A 21,949-nucleotide genomic window follows, 5' to 3' on the forward strand; every position below is an offset into this window, starting at 1 on the left:
CAGTCCCTCCCATCAGGAAGCCTGGAACAAGTCCCCGTACCAACTTCAGCCACAAGGGGAGCAGACATCAGAAACAAGAGAGGCTACAACCCTACTGTCTGAAAAAAGGAGACCACACCAAAAATCTATACAAAATGAAAAGGCGGAGAGTTATGATTCAGATAAGGGCATAAGGAAAAAAAAATGAGAGAGAGAAACAGCTCAGTGATCTGGAGATTCCCAACCTCCACAAAAAACACTTTAGACTGATGACAGAAAAGATGATTCAAGATCTTAGAAATAAAGACTACTGTAATAGACAGAGAACATTACATAATGATCAAAGGGTCAATCCGAGAAGAAGATAGAACAATTGTAATTATACATGCACCCAACATAGGATCACCTCAATGTGTAAGGCAACTGCTAACAACCTTAAAAGGAGAAATTGACAACACCATAATGGGGGGGACTTTAACACCCCACTTACTGCAGTGGACAGATCATCCAGACAGAAAATCAACAAGGACACACAGGCCTTAAATGATGCATTAGACCAGATGGACTTAACAGTTATTTACAGAAAATTCCATCCCAAAGCAGCAGAATACACATTCTTCTCAAGTGTACATGGAACATTCTCTAGGACAGATCACAGCCTTAGTAAATATAAAAAAACTGAAATCATATCAAGCAGCCTTTCTTTTTTTGTCTTTTTAGGGCCGAACCTGTGCCATATGGCATATGGAGGTTCCCAGGCTAGGCATTCAATCAGAGCTATAGCTGCTGGCCTACACCACAACCACAGCGATGTCAGATCTGAGCCATGTCCATGACCTACACCACAGCTCACAGCAACGCTGAATCCTTAACCCACTGAGTAAGGCCAGGAATTGAACCTGCATCCTAACGGACACCAGTCAGATTCATTTCTGCTGAGCCATAACAGGAATTCCTCAAGCATCTTTTCTGACCACAACACTATATGACTAGAAATCAACAAGAAAAAAACTGCAAAAACCACAAACACATGGAGACTAAACAACATGATACTAAACAACCAATGGATCACTAAAGAAATCAAAGAGGAAATTAAAAAATACCTAGAGGCAAATGATAACAAAGACAGGACAATCTACAACATATGGGATGCAGGAAAAGCAGTTCTAAGAGAGAAGTTTATGGCAAAACAAGCCTACCTCAGGAAACAAGAAAAAGCTCAGATAAACAACCCAACGCTACACTTAAAGGAACCAGAGAGAGAACAGACAAAACCTAAGTAAGCAGAAGGAAAGAAATCATAAATATCAGAGCAGACATAAATGAAATACAAACAAAGAAAATCATAGAAAAGATCAATGAAAGTAAAAGCTCGTTCTTTGAAAAGATCAACAAAATTGATAAACCCTTAGCCAGACTCATCAAGAATAAAAAGACAGGACTCAAATCAATAAGATTCAAAATGAAAAAGGAGAAGTTACAACGGACATCACAGAAATACAAAGGATCATAAGAGACTACCACAAGAAACTACATGTCAATACAACAGAAAACCTAGAAAAAACAGACAAATTCTTAGAAAAGTACAATTTTCCAAGACTAAACCAAGAGGAAATAAAAAAGATGAACAGACTAATCACAAGTACTAACATTGAAACTGGGATTTAAAAACTGCCAAAAAACAAAAGTCCAAGACAAGATAGCTTCACAGGAAAAGTCTATCAAAAATTTAGAGAAGAGGCGTTCCCATCGTGGCGCAGTGGTTAACGAATCCGACTAGGACCCATGAGGCTGTGGGTTCAGTCCCTGGCCTTGCTCAGTGGGTTAAGGATCTGGTGTTGCCGTGAGCTGTGGTGTAGGTCGCAGATGTGGCTCACATCCCGAGTTGCTGTGGCTCTGGCGTAGGCCCAGTGGCTATGGCTCTGATTTGACCCCTAGCCTGGGAACCTCCATATGCCGTGGGAGCGGCCCAAGAAAATGGCAAAAAGACAAAAAAAAAAAAAAAAAATTTAGAGAAGAGTTAATACCTATCCTTCTGAAAATATTCCAAAGAACTGCAGAGGAAGGAACACTCCCAAACTCATTCTATGAGGCCACCATCACTCTGATACCAAAACCAGACAAAGATACCACAAAAAAAGAAAATTACAGGCCAATATCATTAATGAATACAGATGTGAAAATCCTCAACAAAATACTAGCAAACTGAATCCCACAATACATTAAAAGGATTGTACACCATGATCAAGTGGGATTTATCCCAGGGATATTTGCAGATTTTTCAACACACCACATCAACACACTGAAGAATAAAAACCATATGATCCTCTTAATAGATACAGAAAAAGCTTTTGACAAAATCCAACACCCATTTCTGGTAAAAATCCTCCAGAAAGTGGGCAGAGAGAGAACCTACCTTAACATAATAAAGGCCATATATGACAAACCCACAGCTAAGATCATTCTTAATGGTGAAAACTGAAAGAATTCCTGTTAAGATCAGGAACAAGACACGGATGTCTGCTCTCACCACTACTATTTGACATAGTTTAGGAAGTCCTAACCACAGCAATCAGAAAGAAAGAAATAAAAGGAATCCAAATTGGAAAGGATAAAGTAAAACTATCACTGTTTGCAGTTAACATGACACTATACCTAGAAAATCCTAAAGACACTACCAGAAAACTGTTAGAGCTCATCAATGAATTTGGTAAAGTTGCAGGACACAAATTAATACACAGAAATCGATTGCATTTTGTATACTAACAATGAAAGATTAGACAGAGAAATGAGGGGAACAATCCCATTTACCATCACATCAGAAAGAATAAAATACCTAGGAATAAACCTACCTAAGGAGACAAAAGACTTGCACTCTGAAAACTATAAGACACTGGCAAAACATATCAAAGAAGACACAAACAGATGCAAAGATACACCAGGCTCTTGGATTGGAAGAATCAAATTGTCAAAATGACAATACTACCAAAGGCAATCTACAGATTCAATGCAATCCCTATCAAATTACCAAAGACAATTAAAACAAATTATTTTAAAGTTTGTTTGGAAACACAAAATAGCCAAAGCCATCCTGAGAAAGAAAAATGGAGCTGGAGGAATCAGGCTCCCTGACTTCAGACTATACTGCAAAGCTACAGTCATCAAAACAGTATGTTACTGGCACAGAAACAGAAATATAGATCAGTGGGGCAGGATAGAAAGCTCAGAATTAAACATGTGCACCTATGGTCAATTAATCTATGATAAAGGAGGCAAGGAAATACAGTGGAGAAAAGACGGTCCCTTCAATAAGTGGTGCTGGGAAAACTGGACAGCTACATGTGAAAGAATGAAATTAGAACACTCTCTAACACCATACACAAAAATAAACTCAAAATGGATTAAAGACCTAAATATAAGACCAGATATTATAAAACTCCTAGAGGAAAACATAGGCTGAACACTCTCTGACATAAACCACAGCAGTGTCCTCTCAGATCCGCCTCCTAGAGCAATCACAATCAAAAAACAAAAATAAACACATGGGACCTATTTAAACTTAAAGGTTTTTGCATAGCAAAGGAAACCCTAAAGAAGATGAAGACAACCCACAGAATGGGAGAAAATATTTGCAAAATAGACTGACAAAGGATTAATCTCCAAAGAGACTGACAAGGGATTAATCTCCAAAATTTATAAACACCTCCTGAAGCTCAATACCAAAAAAACAAACAACCCCATCAAAAAATCAGCAGAAGATCTAAACAGACAATTCTCAAAAGACATACAGATGTCCAAAAAACACATGGAAAGATGTTCAACATCCTCATTATTAGAGAAACGCAAATCAAAACTACTACGAGGTACCACCTTACAAAGCCAGAATGGCCATCATCAAAAAGCCTACAAACAATAAATGCTGGAAAAGGTGTGGAGAAAAGGGAACCCTCTTACACTGTTGGTGGGAAAGTAAATTGATGCAACCACTATGGAAAACAGTTCCTCAAAAAATTAAAAATAGAATTACCATTTGATTCAGCAATCCCAGTCCTGGGCATCTATCCAGAGAAAGCCATGACTGGAAAAGACACATGTACCCCAATGTTCACTGCAGCACTATTCACAATACCCAAGACATGGAAGCAACCTAAATGCTCCTCCACTGATAGACGGGTGGATCAAGAAAATGTGGTACATATACACAATGAAATATAACTCAGCCATGAAAAGGAATGAAATAATGGCGTTTGCCGTAACATGGATGGACCTAGAAAGTATCCTTTTAAGTGAAGTTAGACAGTGAGACACAGACATCATATGCTATCACTTACATGTGGAATCTAAAAAAAGGATACAATGGACTTCTCTGCAGAACAGAAACTGACTCACAGACTTCAAAAAACTTATGGTTACCAAAGGAGACAGGTTTGGTGGGGAGGGATGGGCTGGGGGTTTGGGACGGAAATGTAAAATTGATGATGGTTCTAACTATAAATATAACAAAATTCACTGAGTTAAAAAAAAAGAAAGAAAGAAAACATTCAAATTTTAGAAGAACTTTTCCAGAGAAGATGAAAATAGGGTATACTGGGAGTTTCTGTTGTGGTGAAGTGAAAACGAATCCGACTAGTATCCACAAGGATGCAGGTTCGATCCCTGGCCTCACTTGGTGGGTTGGGGATCTGGTATTGCTGTGAGCTGTGGTGTAGGTCACAGATGTGGCTTGGATCCAGTGTTGCTGTGGCTGTAGTGTAGGCTGCTGGCTGTAGCTGTGATTCGACCCCTAGCCTGGGAACTTCATGTGCCATGACAGCAGCCCTAAAAAGCAAAAAAAGAAAAAAAAAAAAAAAAGGAAAAAAAAAGAGAGAGTACACCCATCAACTCTTTTCTGTGACTAGCTTACCCCTGATAAAACAACCAAAGATAGAATCAGAAAGAAAAAACAGGAGTTCCCGTCGTGGCACAGTGGTTAACGAACCCGGCTAGGAACCAAGAGGTTGCGGGTTCGGTCCCTGCCCTTGCTCAGTGCGTTAATGATCCGGCGTTGCCGTGAGCTGTGGTGTAGGTTACAGACACGGCTCGGATCCTGCGTTGCTGTGGCTCTGGCCGAGGCCGGTGGCTATAGCTCCGATTCGACCCCTAGCCTGGGAACCTCCATATGCCGCGGGAGCGGCCCAAAGAAATAGCAAAAAGACAAAAAAAAAAAAAAAAAGAAAGAAAGAAAGAAAGAAAAAACACAGTCCGAGCTCACTAATGAACAGAGGTGCAAAAATCATAAAATTTATCAAACCAAATCCAAAAAAATATATAAAAAGAATAATAAATCATGACAAAGATGAGTTTATACCAGAATATAAGGTGGGTGTAATATCTGAAAATCAGTCAAGGTTATCCAGAATATTTACAGTTTAAAAAGATAATTGACAATCTCAACAGATGCTGAGAAAATACCTGACAAGATTAAACATTACTTATGATAAAGTTTTAGCAAACCAGGAACACATACAAACTCAGGATGTGTGTGCTAAGATACCATTAAGCTCCTCCAGAGATCCTCTAAGCTGGAGAGTTGTGTCCATCGCCAGCTGCTATAGGTACTACTGCTGAGTTCACATGTTCAGCCTTCTCTGGAGAACCACCTTGGGACGATCAGAGGCAGCCTCTGCAGAGGGCCTGAGGGTTATACACACCTCTCCCCAACAGCCAACAGCGAATGACCGCTCGGTGCCACGTATAACTCTGTCGTGCAAGTAACACTCCAGACAGCACGGAATCAAGTTGAGATTAAACTTCACCTGAAACTCTATCATTGCTTAGTTCTTTCCGTTCCCTCTCCGGATTCCATCACTCACATGTCTCTCCTGAGAGCACGCCTTTTACAAATCATTTGCAGATAAACTCCTACCATTGCTTCTAGGGAACTCAACCTAAGATACCTATCAGTAAAAGTGTCCAAACTTTTAACTTTTGGCACACAAGGAAAAGAAAGGAATTTCCTGAATGTGATAATGGCCAGCTATACGGAGGAGCAGAATGAGGAAGAGGAGGGGAAAGAACAATCTATAGTCCTAATTAAACATGTAAAGCAAGAAAAGGAGACAAAAAGAATTGAAAAAGAAACAAAAGTCACATAATTTGCAGATGAAATGACGGCGCACATGAAAAAAATCTAATAGAGTAAATATTTTTTGGAATTAATGTTATGAATATAGTAGAGTTGCTGGGTACAAAGTCAATATACAAAAGTCAACTGCGTTCTTCTATACCAGCAAACAGTAGCAATAATTTTAAACAAATATCATGTACCATCTATTTCCTGCACAGCCAAGTAAACTCCAACCATACATGGCCTTACCACAGATAACAACTATAAACTCTAGACCAAATCAAAAACAAAGAAGTAAAACCAAAATCCACAAAGACCAGAAGGTCCTGAGAGTGAACTAATGCAGATTTGATTCCAAAAGGGAGTTAACACTTGGGAGAAGGAACCAGCATGGGCTGTTTCGTATTTCTATGGCTTTTGAGAGCAGACAGTAGTCAGAACCCTGTGCAGTGACTTAAACACCAATGAAAATCCCACAGTCCTTGTGCCCTAAAGAACTAGGGCACATAATTTAGGGCAACCATAGCCACTGGAGTATATGTCTGGAACAGAGAGAGTTATACAACCCTACATTCTGTGCATAAACTACGCCCAAGTCTCTGGCTGACTCCTGTGTGGGACAGACTTCAGCTAAGGATAAAGGAACAAGTTGAGCTTTAAGCAGCCTCCCAAGAGACAGACTGCAGTTTGAATTCAACCAAGTTCATTACATGCTGAAACACACAAATCAAACACTCTCCTGAGAAGTAAGATTCCAGACTCTCTACAGTATACCATTCCATTCATAATGTGCATGATGCAATCCACAATTACCAGGCAAATGAAGAACCAGAGAAATGCAACCCACTCTCAAGAGCACAGATAGTCACTGGTGACCAACTCTAAGATATTCAGATATTAGAATTAGCAGACAAGGAGTTTAACACAGATATTATCAGTGACTTAAAGAAAAAAGTACGTGCAATGGAGGAAAAGATAAGACATCTCAGAAAAGAAACAAAAACTATACAAAAGAACCAGATGGAAATTTTAGAATAGAAAAATGTAATACATGAGATTAAAAATTCACTGAAAGGTCTTTAAAGCAGAATGGAGATGACAGAGGAGAGGATCCATGAACTAGAAGACAAATCAACAGAAATTATTCTGAAATACATAGAGAAAGAGAATAAAAATAAATTTAACGGTCTCATAGATACTTATAATACCAAGAAATCTAACATATTTATAAAGAAAACTAAGAGAATTCATTGCTGGTGGATTTGTATTACAATAAATGCTAAAGGAAAACTTCAGGTTGAAGGGAGGTGATACCATTTGGAAATTTGAATTTTTAGGAAAGAAAGAAGAGCACTGGAAATGGTAGATAACTGGATAAATATAAAAAGACTATTTTTCTTCTTAATATATTTAAAATGTATAGGATTTATTAAAGCAAAATTATAACACTGTTTTAAAAAGTGATACAAATGATATAAAGGGCGGAGGTAGAACTGATGATACAACATGGGCCAAGACTGTTACAAGAATTTACAAGATGCCGTATAATATTAACTCTAAATAGACTGTGAAAAGTTAATTTTTCGGAGTTCCCATCGTGGCTCAGTGGTTAACGGATCCAACTAGGAACCATGAAGTTGCGGGTTCGATCCCTGCCCTTGCTCAGTGGGTTAAGGATCCGGTGTTGCCGTGAACTGTGGTGTAGGTCGCAGACTCGGCTCGGATCCTGTGTTGCTGTGGCTCTGGCGTAGGCCGGCGGCTACAGCTCTGATTGGACCCCTAGCCTGGGAACCTCCATATGCCGTGGGAGCAGCCCAAGAAGTGGCAAAAAGACAAAAAAAAAAAAAAAAGTTGATTTTTCAATATTGAAACTAATGGAACAAAATCCCCAAAGCCCTGTATCTATTAAAGAAATTGCATTTGTTCTCAAAAACCTTTCCATGAAGAAAATTTAAGGCCCAGATGGTTTCAGTGGGATTTTATATCAAACATTTAAAGAATAAATAATATCAATTATATAAAACTCTTTCAGAAAACAGAGCAGGGAATGCTTCAACTCTTTTTACAAGACCAGCAAAATCTTAATATGAATATCTGTCAGATTTACAAAAAGATCCTAAACAAAATGCATAAAAAGAATAATACATCATGACTAAGCGGTATTTATCTAAGGCATATCAACTGGATCAATATTCAAAAATCAGTGTAATTCACCATATCACAAAATTTTTTAAATTGTTAAATGCTACGTTACCTCCAGACAATGGACTATTACACAGTGATAAAAAGAAATGAGCTATTGAGCCATGGAAAGACATGGAGGAAACTTAAATGCACATCACTAAGTGAAAGACACCAATCAGAAGGGATGAATTCATGCTACAGCATAACTGAACCTTGAAAACATGCCAACGTGAAAGAAGAGGAACCTAAAAGGCCATATATGGTGTGGTTCCATTTATGTGGTAGATCTAGAATAGGTAAACCTATAGAGAAAGAAAGCAGACTCAGAGTTGGGAGAAGAGAGCAATAAGAACTGACTATGAGTAGGTACAGAGTTTCTTTTTAAGGTGATCAAATGTTCTGGAATTAGTGGTGATTGTACAATTTTTCTGAATATACTAAAACTTGTTGAATTATACACTTTAAAGTGGTGAATTTTACAGTTTTATGTTATGTGAATTATATCCCGATTAAAAACAACTACTGGACATAAATTAGATCAGGAGTTGCCAGGGGCTAGGACAAGCAGATTCACTACAAAAGGGCATGAGGGAACTTTCTGCAGGATAGAGAAGCTATAATCTTGAGAGTAATGTTGGTTATGCAACTATTTGCATTTGTCAAAACTCATTAAATTGAACATTAAAAGGATGAAATTTACTGTCAATTATGTAATGTAAATTATACTCAAATAAGCCTGACTTTTAAACAAAGTATATAGAAAAGCTCTGCCTAAAACTGATACTGGAGCAGAGGAAACATGGATAAATCCAAATGCAGAAAGTTTTACCTTATAAAGTATGAATTAATGACAAATGATGACCTTCATTTCCCTTTCTTTAAACTTTTTTTTTTTTTCTTTTTAGGGCCACATCTGTAGCATATGAAGTCCCCAGGCTAGGGGTCGAATTGGAGCTGCAGCTGCTGGCCTATGCCACAGCCATAGCCATGCAGGATCCGAGCCACATCTGTGACCTATGCCACAGCTTGTGGCATCCTCTTGGGTATTAGCCAGGTTCTTAACCCACTGAGCTACAAGAGGAACTCCTGGTTTTCATTTCCTTTTTTCAAACATACGGAAAATGTAACTTTTTTTCTTTTTGTCTTTTAGGGCCACACCTGCGGCATTATGGAGGTTCCCAGGCTAGGGGTAGAAACTGAGCTGTAGCCACTGGCCTACGCCACAGCTACGGCAATGCCAGATCCAAGCCGCATCTTTGATCTACAACCACAGCTCACAGCAAAGCCAGATCCTTAACCCACTGAGCAAGGCCAGGTTTTGAATCTGCATCCTCATGGAAGCTAGTTAGATTCATTTCCGCTGAGCCATGATGGGAACTCCTGGAAAACATATTTTAATGTTAAAAATGCAATACTTGAAAGATGCTTGAAATTCTCAGTGGCTTTTATAACAGTCTTTTAAAAGGCTATGCTACAAAAAAAATAAATTCATGTTACTGTGGGTTGTAGTATAATGTCAACTTTTTTTTTTTTTTGGTCTTTCTGTCTTCTTAGAGCTGTACCCACAGCATATGGATGTTCCAAGGCTAGGGGTAGAATTGGAGCTGTAGCCACCAGCCTCCACCAGACAGCCACAGCAACACGGGATCTGTGACCTACACCACAGCTCACAGCAACGCCGGATCCTTAACCCACTGAGCACGGCCAGGGATTGAACCTGCAACCTCATGGTTCCTAGTCGGATCTGTTAACCGCTGAGCCATGACGGGAACTCCCATAATGTCAACTTTCTTACTGTTTAGTTTTTCTTTAAAATTAGGTAAAAAACCCTTGAACTTCGGAAGAGAGGATGTTTAAGTAATTTATTTTACATAAGTATGAATATAATTTTGGGAAAACCACAAATAAAACTTACTATCTTTTGTAAAATGTGACATTTCTACTTAGAGAACATCTTAGGCTGTATTTGACGTATTATTTTATTGCTGACCTTCAATTTTTTAAGAACTATGGCTTCTGAAAATCTTATAGTGTACTATTTAGGGATAAGTTAATAGTATCCACATTTTTGAAAGTTATATAAGTATTTGTGTATTATAAGAAATGCTAAACTTCCAATTTTGATTTGAGTGTTTTCAGACATTGAAATAGTTTTGACTAAGTGATTTTTTTTTTAAAGAAGCTGTCTAACTTCCAGGGTTATATTTATTTAATTGAAAAACAAAACCATTTTTTAATGAAACAGGAAATTTAGACAAAACCCTAGGACTCCTAGATGTGACTTGGTTACCTCAGGGAAAGGAGGCAGGGAAAAGAATGGGATCAGGGAAATGGATACAGGAATTTCAACTGAATATACAATTTGTTTATTTCTTTTAAAAGGATAGCTGATTCAAATTTAGCAAAGTGTTATGGTTTAACAAAATGGCAACTGTTTATCATTCTGTTTTGGAAGCGAGAAATCAGTTTGTTTATATAAGTCTCATTACCTCTTCCTTAATTTTCTTAGAAGACTCTATAAGTATCCTAATAAAAAACTTTGATACCTATATTTCTAGAAGAGTCTCCAGGCTACCCTCCATTATTCCAACCAATCTCACCCTAATCACATATTACAGCCAGATTAATCAATCGAGACCCAACAATAAAGTCCAATTCCAATGGCATCAAATGTAAAAGTTAGGAAGGGTGGGATCAGATCCCAAAGGGCAGAGGAGTTCAAAACCTTTTTGGATTCAAATACTCTCTCCATTTATCTGAGCCTGAGTTTATGTATAGGTTAAAAATGGTAATAACTACCTCACACAATCCTTAGAAGGATTAAAAATGACTTTTTACATGAAAGCATCTAGCAACGTGTTTGACATATGATCACTCAATAAATATTAGTTCCCTTCACCTATTATTAATTACCATAGTCGTCTAACACATGCTATATCTAAGTTTTTTAAAAGAATCTTCTCATATATTGTCAAATAATCTATGACAAAGGAGGCAAGAATATGCAATGGGGAAAAGACACTCTCTTCAATACGTGGTGCTGGGCAAACCCAACAGCTACACATGAAAGAATGAAATTTTCTTATACCATTTTCAAAAATAAACTCAAAATGGATTAAAGATATAAATATAAGACCAGAAACCATGCAACCCCTAGAAGAAAACAGAGAATACTCTTTGACATAAATCATAGCAGTATTTTTTTTTTTTTTTGGATCTAAGGCATAGGAAACAAGCAAAAATAAACAAATGGGACCTAATTAAACTTAAAAGCTTTTGCACAGCAAAGAAAACCATCAACAAAATGGAAAAAACAACCAATTGAAGGGGAGAAAGTATTTGGAAATGATATGGCTGATAAGGGGTTAATAACAAAAATATATAAATAGCTCAAACAACTCAAAATAAAAAAACTGAACAACCCTGTTAAAAAATGGGCAGAAGATCTGAATAGACATTTTTCCAAAGAATATATACAGATGGCCAACAGACACATGAAAAAATGCTCAATATCACTAAACATAAGAGACATGCAAATCAAAACCACAATGAGCCATCACCCGGTCAGAATGGCTATCATCAAAAGGCCCACTTATAACAAATGTTAGAGAGGGTGTGGAGAAAAGGGAACCCTTGTACACTGTTTGTGGGAACGCAAATTGGTGCAGCCACTGTGGAAAACATCAGAGAAGTTCCTCAAAAAACTAAAACCAGAACTACCAAGTGATGCAGCAATTCCACTCCTGGGTATATGTCTAAAAAAAAAAAAATGAAAACATCAACTTGAAAAGTTACAGGCACCCCCGTGTTCACAGCAGCATTATTTATTTATTTACTTTAAAAATGTTACTGAAGTGTAGTTGATTTACAATGTTGTATCAATTTCTGCTGTATAGCAAAGTGACTCAGTGATACATATTTTTTCATGTTCTTTCCATTATGGTTCATCACAGGCTAACCGAATACAGTTCCCTGTGCTCTTGTTGTTCATCCATTCTATGTATACAGTTTGCATCTGCTGATCCCAAACTCCCAATCCTTCCCTCCCCACACCCTTTCCCCTTGGCAACCACAAGCCTGTTCTCTACATCTGAGAGTCTGGTTTTTTTTTTTTTAATAGATATGTTGATTTGTGTCCTATGTTAGATTCCACATATAAGTGATATCATATGGTATCGAGTATAAGTTTAATAATTTTGAATTACTATGTTGCACAACCTCAAATATAATTTTGTAAATCAATTATACCTCAATTAAAAAAAATCTCTTCTTTGTTCTTACATGTCCCCTTGAGTTTTATTTCCCTGATGAGTTTCATCTCATTATTCCAGTTCTCCCACCTTAAATTTCTGCCCTCACATCCATCATCTACTCCTATTCTGCTTAATCTCAAGGCCCAGCTCAAATTCTACTTCTTATATAAAGTCTTCTTGACTTGAACCCCTACTGTTCTCAGAAACCAGTGCCAGACAATTGATCACTTAATTGTTCTTTGTTTATATTTAAATTTTTATTTTAATTGTTAATTACCAAGTGCATCAATACACACTATCCTTGTTTTAAAAAGATACTAATAACACAAAGCTATAGAGCTCTCTCTTCTCATTCCCAGACCACTCTTTTAGGGAGCCAATACTGTTTGCGGTGTATGCTTGACCTACAATTACATGCTTGCACAAATGCAGTTTTGCTTCATCTCTTTTTATTATACATGTATGGTATCGAATTGTACATGATGCTCTATAACTTGCTGCTTTCACTTAATGCATCTTAGAGGTCTTCTCAGTAAATACCGATACATGGGATTCACGTATTCAGCTGCTGCAGTGTTCCAGGTTATTCATTTTCTCACCTATTGGTGGGCATTAAAGTTTTCTATAGTTTTTACCTGCATAAATAATGAGATACTTCAGAGGGAAAATGACATGGGAAAATTCTGAAGTAGAAACCACAGAACAAAACTACCACTTTTAGTGAAGAGATTTTCTAACACGGTTAAGTTTGGTGAGCAGAAAGCTAAGATGCCTCTGTATCTGAGAAGTAGAGTATTTCTAATGTACATTATAATTTTCATACTCTTTTGGGCATTCACTAGGACCATTTTCATAGTTTTGTTTGGCAAAATACAGTGCTCATTATGTGGTGTAAGAGAGCCCATGCAGGACTGGATACAGTACCTGCCTTTTCTTTGCACTGGAAGTAAGCATTTTCTCCATTAACTCCAAACACCAGAGGGCAGCAGCCTCAGTATTAATTAGCAATAATGCAGAGAGCAACTGACTAATGAAAAAAATGCTTCAGTAAAATTGTCACTAAATTACTAATCAACCTTTATTTGGAGAAAAGTATTCTTCAAATACAGAACATATGCATGAAATAGATAAAAACAATTAAATAAGCAAAACATACTGACTCTCCACAAGAATAGATGAAAGAAATCAAATTTTAGATTATTCAAGGAGGGACCATGAAAATCTGAGCTAGTGGAATATAACATTTACATTCTTTGGTTAATTTATCTTATACGCAGAATTTGGAAGAACCAAATAAAGGTAAGTTCCTTTTCATTAGGTTCCCCAGGCGCTCTGATTTTTCAATAGGAGGAAAGAGATGGGGAAATAATTCTAGATTAATGATGTACCCAAAAAAGGCTTCTAACAGCTTTGAACAAAACTTAAAGGAACTAAACAAAAATTCTATATGAAAGAATAAATGAGGCAAAGACGACCCCTAAATAAAAATAGCCCATCTCCCTATTTTGAAAATTTCATGTGGGAAAGAAGAAAGCACTTTCAAATAAGAATTCTTTCCCTTTCAAGTATGAATATTTTTTAAATTCATAGACTTTAATTTTTAGAACAGTTTTAGGTTTACAGAAAATTGAACAGATAGTACAGACGGTTTCCATAAATCCTCTCACCCGGTTTCCCGGTTTGCCGGTTTCCCGTTGTTAGAATCTTGTATTGATTGTACAACTACCCAATCTTATACAGTATTAGGAAGTGAAGCCCGTGGTTTACGTTAGGGCTGACTCTGTGCTGTATAGCCCTACAGGTTTTGACAAATGCATAAACCCACCATCATCGTGTCATAGGGAACAGCTTCATTACCCTAAAAAGCCCTCGTGTTCCATCTATTCCTTCCTCTCCCCCTGGTAATACCTGATTTCTTACTGCTCCATAGTTTTGCTCTTTCAGAATGACATATAATTGGAATCATACAGTATATAGGTTTTCTAGAATGGTTTCTTTCACTAGCGGTCTGCACTTAAGATTTCTCCATGTGTTTTTATGGCTTGATAGCTCAGTTTTTAAAAATTAAAAGAATTACAAGACTTGAAAGCAGCTTCTTAAGAGATATTTGCACATCATGTTCATAGCAGCTCCATTTACAATAGCCAAGAGGTAGATACAATCCAAACGTCCACTGACAGATGAATAAACAAAAAATGTGGTATATAAATATTACTCAGGCTTAAAGAAAGATGCCTTGCCACACACTACAACATGACGAATCTTGAGGATGTTATGCTAAGTGAAATAAGCCAGTCACAAAAAGACAATACTGTATGACCCTACTTATGTGAGGTGTCGGAAGAAGTATGATGGTTACCAGGGGCTGGAGGGAGAGGAGTAAGGGGATTTAGTCAACAAATATAGAGCTTCGGATTTGCAAGATGAGTAAGTTCTGGGGAACAGTCTCACAAAAATATGAAAGTAAGTAATGTTATGGAACCGTACACTTAAAAATGGTTAAGCTGGGAGTTCCCGCTGTGGCACAGAGGGTTAGGAATCCAACTACAGAAGTGCAGGTTTGATCCCCAGCCCAGCACAGTGGGTTAAAGGATCCAATGTTGCTGCAGCTGCAACAGAGGTCACAGCTGCGGCTCAGAGTCAATCCCTGGCCCAGGAACGGCCATATGCCACAGGTGTCGCTATTTAAAAAGTTAGCAAATTTTGTGTTTCACCACTAAAAAAAACCCCTCAGTTTTCTGTTTTATCTTTAAATTGGTCCTCAAAATTAAAAATAATGTAAGCACTAGGTTAAGCATGTCTAAATATTGTTCACTGCATTCCTCAGTAGTGGGCCTGGTTAAAATTTCTCTCCAGGCCCACTTGTGTTTCCTGAAGGTATTCAGATCAAATGGATTTTGTTTTGCTTAAGCTCCATCAATTAATTGCTCAAAAACATGCTCCGTTGCAGTTTGCTTCATTTTTGAACGCTAACTTGCTTATTCAGGTCTGCCTGCTTTCCTTCCTCCCCTCCCCCGCTCCCTCCCTGCTTCCTCCTTTTCTTCCCATTTGTGGACAGCTGCTTTTCTTTTTCTATGTTGCTCTTGCCAGAAATAACACGCCATCTTCACCATTAACCTCTTTCAGCTTTTTATTATTTACGGCAGAGACCCTGCATTCTTTTTCAGGACACATTTCTTTGCAGCCCAGTGTTGAACTCGGTGCACATCAGGACTGCCTGACAGCAGACTCCTGGGGTGGCTTCTTCACGTCAGCTTCCCTCTTGGTTCCTGTTTCCTTTTGCAGTAGGTTTCTTAAACTTTTAAGTTTTCTACTGCATTTAGTAGGGGGTGTAGAGATATAGGTGGTGGTGGTTGTTTTTTTTCCTTAGCTTTCAAGAGCTCATTCTTCTTCCTGTCCCTTTTTCATAGCGTATTTACTCATTTGATGGAATAACTATCTTTTCAAACGGAATTTTAAAATATTAAGGTCTTATGTTCTCTTATTCACCCGTTTCTTTCTGGGTCCATTGCTTTTTCTTATTTTTTCATGCCGCTTGTTTTCTTTATATAATTTGATCCTTTTGTTAGTCATTGATAAGCACAGATTTTTCTGGGAAGCTGGTATGCATTTTCTTTGTTTTGGTATTATATAGACACATTTTCTGCCAATCTCTCCTTAGATAGAATGGCCAAGTGAGTGCTCTGTTTGTGAGCTGGGCTTATTGTTCCAGAGATTTTATTAGCACTAATTACATTATTTAAGCTTTCAATGGAATAACTAAAACTAATGACGTCATGACATTTAGGCAGGGTGGAAAACAATGAGAGTCAGCCCTCACTTTTCATAGCATGTATTTGACAGATCATATCTACAATAAATCAAGGAGTAGTGGTATTGGCATATTATTTATTCTTTTGATGGTAATCACAAGAATAAAGACGCAGTTAAAACTGGTTTCTAAGGAGTAAACTGAGGATGAGAAGAAGCAATCAAGAGTATTGCTTTCCATTAAATTCTTTTGTACTATTTTTTAAAATCATAAGCACCTATTTCTTTGAAATAAATAAATTTAAAAATAAAATGGCAGGAACTCCCATTGTGGTTAAGAACCCGACTAGTAACCATGAGGATGAGGGTTTGATCCCTGGGCTTTGCTCAGTGGGTTAAGGATCCGGCGTTGCCGTGAGCCATGGTGTAGGCCAGCAGCTGCAGCCAATTCGACCCCTAGCCCGAGAACTTCCCTATGCTGCAGGGGCAGCCTTAAAAAGCAAAAAAAAAAAAAAATTAAATAACTAAAAGGGCAGAAACTGAGGAGCAAATGTAAGAAATTTGGAAATAAAAAGAAAAAATGAATTTTATTCTAAATATATATACATATATAAATATAAATCCAAACACTCGTTTATATGTACTAAATCTCTTGGATACAGGAGACTGTTGTTGCCAAGGAAACCAAAGCAACTGTTGAGCAGCAAATTCAGCTCTTTAAAAAAATTCCATGACAATTTATTTTGCAGACTCTTTTAACCTATTCCAGTGTCTATAAAAGCCAATAAAATGGCTTTAATCAGGTCCCAGGAACTTGGTTTATGATGTCACTAATACTTACTAAATGTTTAGCTTATGGAATCTAGCACAATGATAAGAAAACTAAAGGTCAGATGACCCCAGGTCCCAGTCCCAGGTCTACTACTTAAAAGCCATATGTCATTGAGAAAGTAATTTTCCTTCTCTGAAACTAAATTTCTTTACTTGTACAAATGGGCATAACAACGACCTAGCCCGCCTGCCACAGAGGGTTGCTGTGAATAGCAAATGATTCAGGTCATGGAGGAATGAAACACTACACAAATAAATCCAAAGAATAAGCATGAGTATTTTCCAAAATTAATAAAGTGATATGTACTCTTCATTACGTGCCAAATTATGTAAAGTATTAGAAAAATGTGAATCAAAAAAATGTAACATTGACTAGTAGCATAAAAACTGGATTAAACTAGGTGGTCGAGACGCTTCCACAACTGGATCATTTCCACAACGTCTTTCGTCTTTGGGTCTCTACACAATGAAACTGGACTAGATGACCTTTGTAGCGGTACTTCATGGGCCATCGCATGACGATGATTGGAAAGCAAATTTATTTGCCACTTAAAAAAAAAAAAAACCTGGGCTATATTTTGCCTGAAAAACTTTCACTGCTAGATGTTTGAAAATCACTGACTTAAGCTGATGTCTTTTGTTTCTATTGTTAGGCATTTCCTATCTTTACTTTTACATTCTTTCTCAACATAGACCTGCATTCTGAAACCAGAGTAGTCTACTCGGTTTTTTTCGTAATGCCACGGCCAATTCCTGCCTCCATGCTGCTGTCAAAGCATACAGCTCTTGCCACTACAGCTGGCTGACAGCTCTGCCCTGGGTTCCATCTCACTCCCCATTCACACACCCAAACTTGGCCAGTGCTTAATATCTTTGACAAGGCTGTTTTCAAAAAGTTAAAATTTACAGTATATTAAAAACAGGAGATAGCTGTCACATTAAAGAGAACCTGGGAGTGCCTGTCATGGTGCAGCAGAAACGAATCCGACTAGGAACCATGAGGTTGCAGGTTCAATCCATGGCCTTGCTGTATGGGTCAAGGATCCGGTATTGCTGTGAGCTGTGTGTAGATCACAGACGCGGCTCGGATCTGGTGTTGCTCTGGCTGTGGTGTAGGTTGACATCTGTAGCTCCAATTAGACCCCTGGGAACCTCCATATGCCACAGGTGCAGCCCTAAAAAGCCCTAAAAACCCCAAAAACAAAAAACAAAAACAAAAAAACAAAAAAAGAGAGAGAGAACCTGACTTCTAGGCTAGCAAGACTTGTCTATAATTTGATAGAATGTATGAAACCATCAAAAGGAAGAAGTAAGGGAGTTCCTGTGGTGGCTCAGTGGTTAACAAATCCAACTAGGAACCATGAGTTTGTGGGTTCGATCCTTGGCCTTGCTCAGTGGATTAAGGATCCAGCGTTGCCGTGAGCTGTGGTGCAGGTCGCAGGCGTGGCTCGGATCCTGCTTTTGCTATGGCTCTGGCGTAGGCTGGAGGCTGTGGCTCCAATTGGACCCCTAGCCTGGGAACCTCCATATGCCATGGGTGCGGCCCCAGAAAAGGCAAAAAGACCCCAAAAAAAAAAGAAAAGAAAAGAAAAGAAAGAAAGAAGTAGGAAGGAAGTTGGGGCCTTAGCTCTAAAAGACAAAAGGGGAGAGTGCTCTACAAAAGTCATCTGTGCATTGGAAGAATATGGATCCATGGACTTGTTGGATTCCAGTGGTAGGACAGTTGCATTATAGAGATAGATGCATTTACCTTAAATGTCGTTAAAACATTTATGCCATATATCTGGCCCCCTGTGATTTGATTTCATGATCAATAACAATTTTCTGATTCTGACTTCCCTTATGGTGCATCTAGAATATGCCCTGACTAGAGACAAATCAATTTCCATTACGTCTGCAGCATAAATTAATAAAACAACTCTCTCGATTCAGACATTAGTTTCTATGACCATGTCATATCCACCCTGAGACAAAACAGACTAACAAATTAGTATGAAGACACGGAACCAAGAGTCAGATCCTGGACTACGGTAAACAGGAGAGAATGTCACGCCACAGAAGCTACATGGGGTTTCCAGGACTGCCCCACTGAACACCCGGTCTTGTTTTCACTTTACACCTTGATTTATTCAAGTTACAGCAGAAACAAATGTTCTAGCTATTCACATGAATGTTTTTATTTGTATCTGGAATATTCCTCCTCTCCATGTTAACAAGTCTAAATTTTAAGTAATTCTGAAGGTTCAGCACAAATAACACTTTTTTCATGAAGACTTTTCAAAGACCACCACCCACCAGGGCTAAAACTACCAGTTTTGGTGACCTAGGCAAGTAGCAACTTGCCTTCAGATTAATTTATAATTTACTACTATGTGCCTCGCCAGAGTCATTAAGAATCAGGGCATTTGGTAGGTTCTTTTTTTCACCAAGTAGGTATTATCAGGTAGTAAACTCAGTTTCTCTATGCTAGAAGCCTGCATATGCCACCGACGTGTAAGGGAATAAATGCTGTGGTCTGCTCTGCCGCTTTACCTTTCTGCACTCTGCATCTCAGTGCTCTGGGACATCACGGTCTAGCTCACCTACACTGGATACACATTTGTGTACTGGTTCAAAGTATTTTCTCCTATTAAGAGAGGGATCAATTAAGTAACCATTATTTTTATTAAATATTAAAAGCATTTAAATCAATTTATCTGCATTATAGTTGTGAGCTTTTGTTTCATCTTCCCTTCTACATTCTTTGAAAATACAACCCGGATCTATTTCATCTTTTCTTTTTTCCACAGGTTTTTCAGCCAACACCTTGCATGCAGAGGGCACTTTAAATACATAAGAAATTAAGAATTTCTCTTCCACTTTCAAGGAAAAGCTCACCTCATCCCCTGCTTCTCAGTGTCTTCCTTGACTATCCCAGTCCACAGGTCACTTGCTTTTAAACTCCTATAAAAGCTGACTGCCTATAAGCCATTTAATTACCATGGATACTACCCTAGTGTTATTTTTTCATGTTTATATTACTTCATAGTCTTTTGAATTTCAGTATATCCCACAAATATCTAGCATAGCATGGACAATTAATAAATCATTAGTTCATTCAGCAAGTATTTTTTTTTTTAAAAAAAGCAACTGAGAGACTCGTTAGGAAAAGTGTCGTCAAAGCTGGCACCTAAGGAGAACAAAAGATCTTATCCGTGGCAGTGAACACCAAACTTACTGCTGAAGGGCCAAAGGCGTTGACATACAGAACAGTTACTAGTAAATTAAACTGCTGAAATTCTACAAGTGTTTCTGAATTTCATAAATTTTCCTTTCACTTCAGGGAGTCATCAGAGTCACTGAATGACAACAGGTGGCTTTAAACAATAGCAATTAACTATACTAAACTTGTAAGGGTAACATTCATTTGTAATTTAGTTTTCTCCGCTGAAGATATTTATATGGTCAGTTTGTAGTACATATCATTCACAGTATGGTAAGCTATTAGACTTCTTCCACCCCATTGGACTAAAAGCAGCAGAGGAATCACTGAATCTTCGCTTCTTTTGTATCCTTCCACAACAAGGAACTACATTCACAGCAGGCCATTAATAAATACTGGCAAAAGGGCTTTAAAGTTATTTTCACTTTGCACATCCTTATGATAATTAATGAGATATCACAGGTTTTGCACACTTGACTGAAAAAAATATATATATAATGAGATGCTAGTTCTCTCATTTAGTATCTCAATCAAAACACTCTAGGTTCTTGCTACTTCCTCAAAGTGTGGTCCACAGACCAGCAGCATTAGTATCACTTGGGAGTTCATTGTGAAGTAGAATCTCAGGCCCCACCCCAAGCCTCTTAAATCACAATCTGCATTTCAAGATTCAGGGGATCTGTAAGTACTTCAAAGTTTGAGAAGCACTGGTTTAGACTCCAGAGGAAGAATCAGAATGTCCAAGACATATATATATATCCCAGGCATAGTAAATAACTCGTAATTGCTTATTTGTTGGTCTTCCTTATCTTCTGAAGGCTGTTGAGGGCAGGAACCAACCCTTTCTAGCTTCCTCAACAATAGCATACCCTGGACCTAAAGGCCCCCGCACATTACCCACTGCTCAACAGATATTTTTTGCTGAATCCATGAATTACTCAACAAAGTGAAAATAAAACTTTTTCAGAAAGCTAATAATCCTTTATGAGACTGAATAACAATTTCACATATTACCGTACCAATTCTTTCATTCAGTATCAGTAACTCCATTTAAACATATTGTCCTCTCTACATGAGCGAATGCATTTAGACTTTCACAAAGCAAAAGCCTGGATCATCTTCCTCTGGTTGGAGCCACCAGGGGCCTCTTTTCAAGCGAGCTAGCTCTATTTTAATTCTAGCTCTCACATATCCATCCCATATGCCCGCACAAGAGGAAATCGCAGCAACAATTTGGAGGAGTGGGAGGAATGGGGAAGGAGTAGGTAAAGCAAAAACAATTCTGTGTCAGAAACATCACATGAAACCTGGAAAACATTTCTGGAACAGGATACTTCCAGAAAACAACTCCTGGCCCGAGAAAGAAAGAGAACCTCTACCTTTCTCAAAAGCAAAAGGTGATATTAGAGAATAATACCAGGGAGTGATAAAAGACCGGCGATTACCTAGCGACGAAAGGTGGAAACACACCGGACCAGGACTAAAGCGGATAGCGGTTAGAAACGTCCAAGAAGGGTGCGGGGGGAAACGGGGAGGGGGGGGCGAAACCCAACAAAACCACTTTCAGATTTGTTAAATAGGAAGTCAAGGGAGAAGAAAGGGAAAAGGAAATAGCTCCAGTAAGGGTAGAGCTTATGATGATGA

The 21,949-nt window shown here is 38.1% G+C and overlaps 1 protein-coding gene across 2 annotated transcripts in view; it reads right to left on the bottom strand.

Annotated features, from left to right (window-relative positions):
• Positions 1 to 21,949, bottom strand: part of PGM2L1 (phosphoglucomutase 2 like 1) — a 73,841-nt gene that overhangs the window by 51,145 nt on the left and 747 nt on the right. The window lies entirely within an intron of this gene.

This window comes from Sus scrofa, chromosome 9, assembly GCF_054392235.1.
Source record: "Sus scrofa isolate SSC_HxYL_T2T_F1_AM1 chromosome 9, Sscrofa_HxYL_maternal_Yorkshire_Landrace_v2.0, whole genome shotgun sequence".
NCBI lineage: Eukaryota > Metazoa > Chordata > Mammalia > Artiodactyla > Suidae > Sus > Sus scrofa.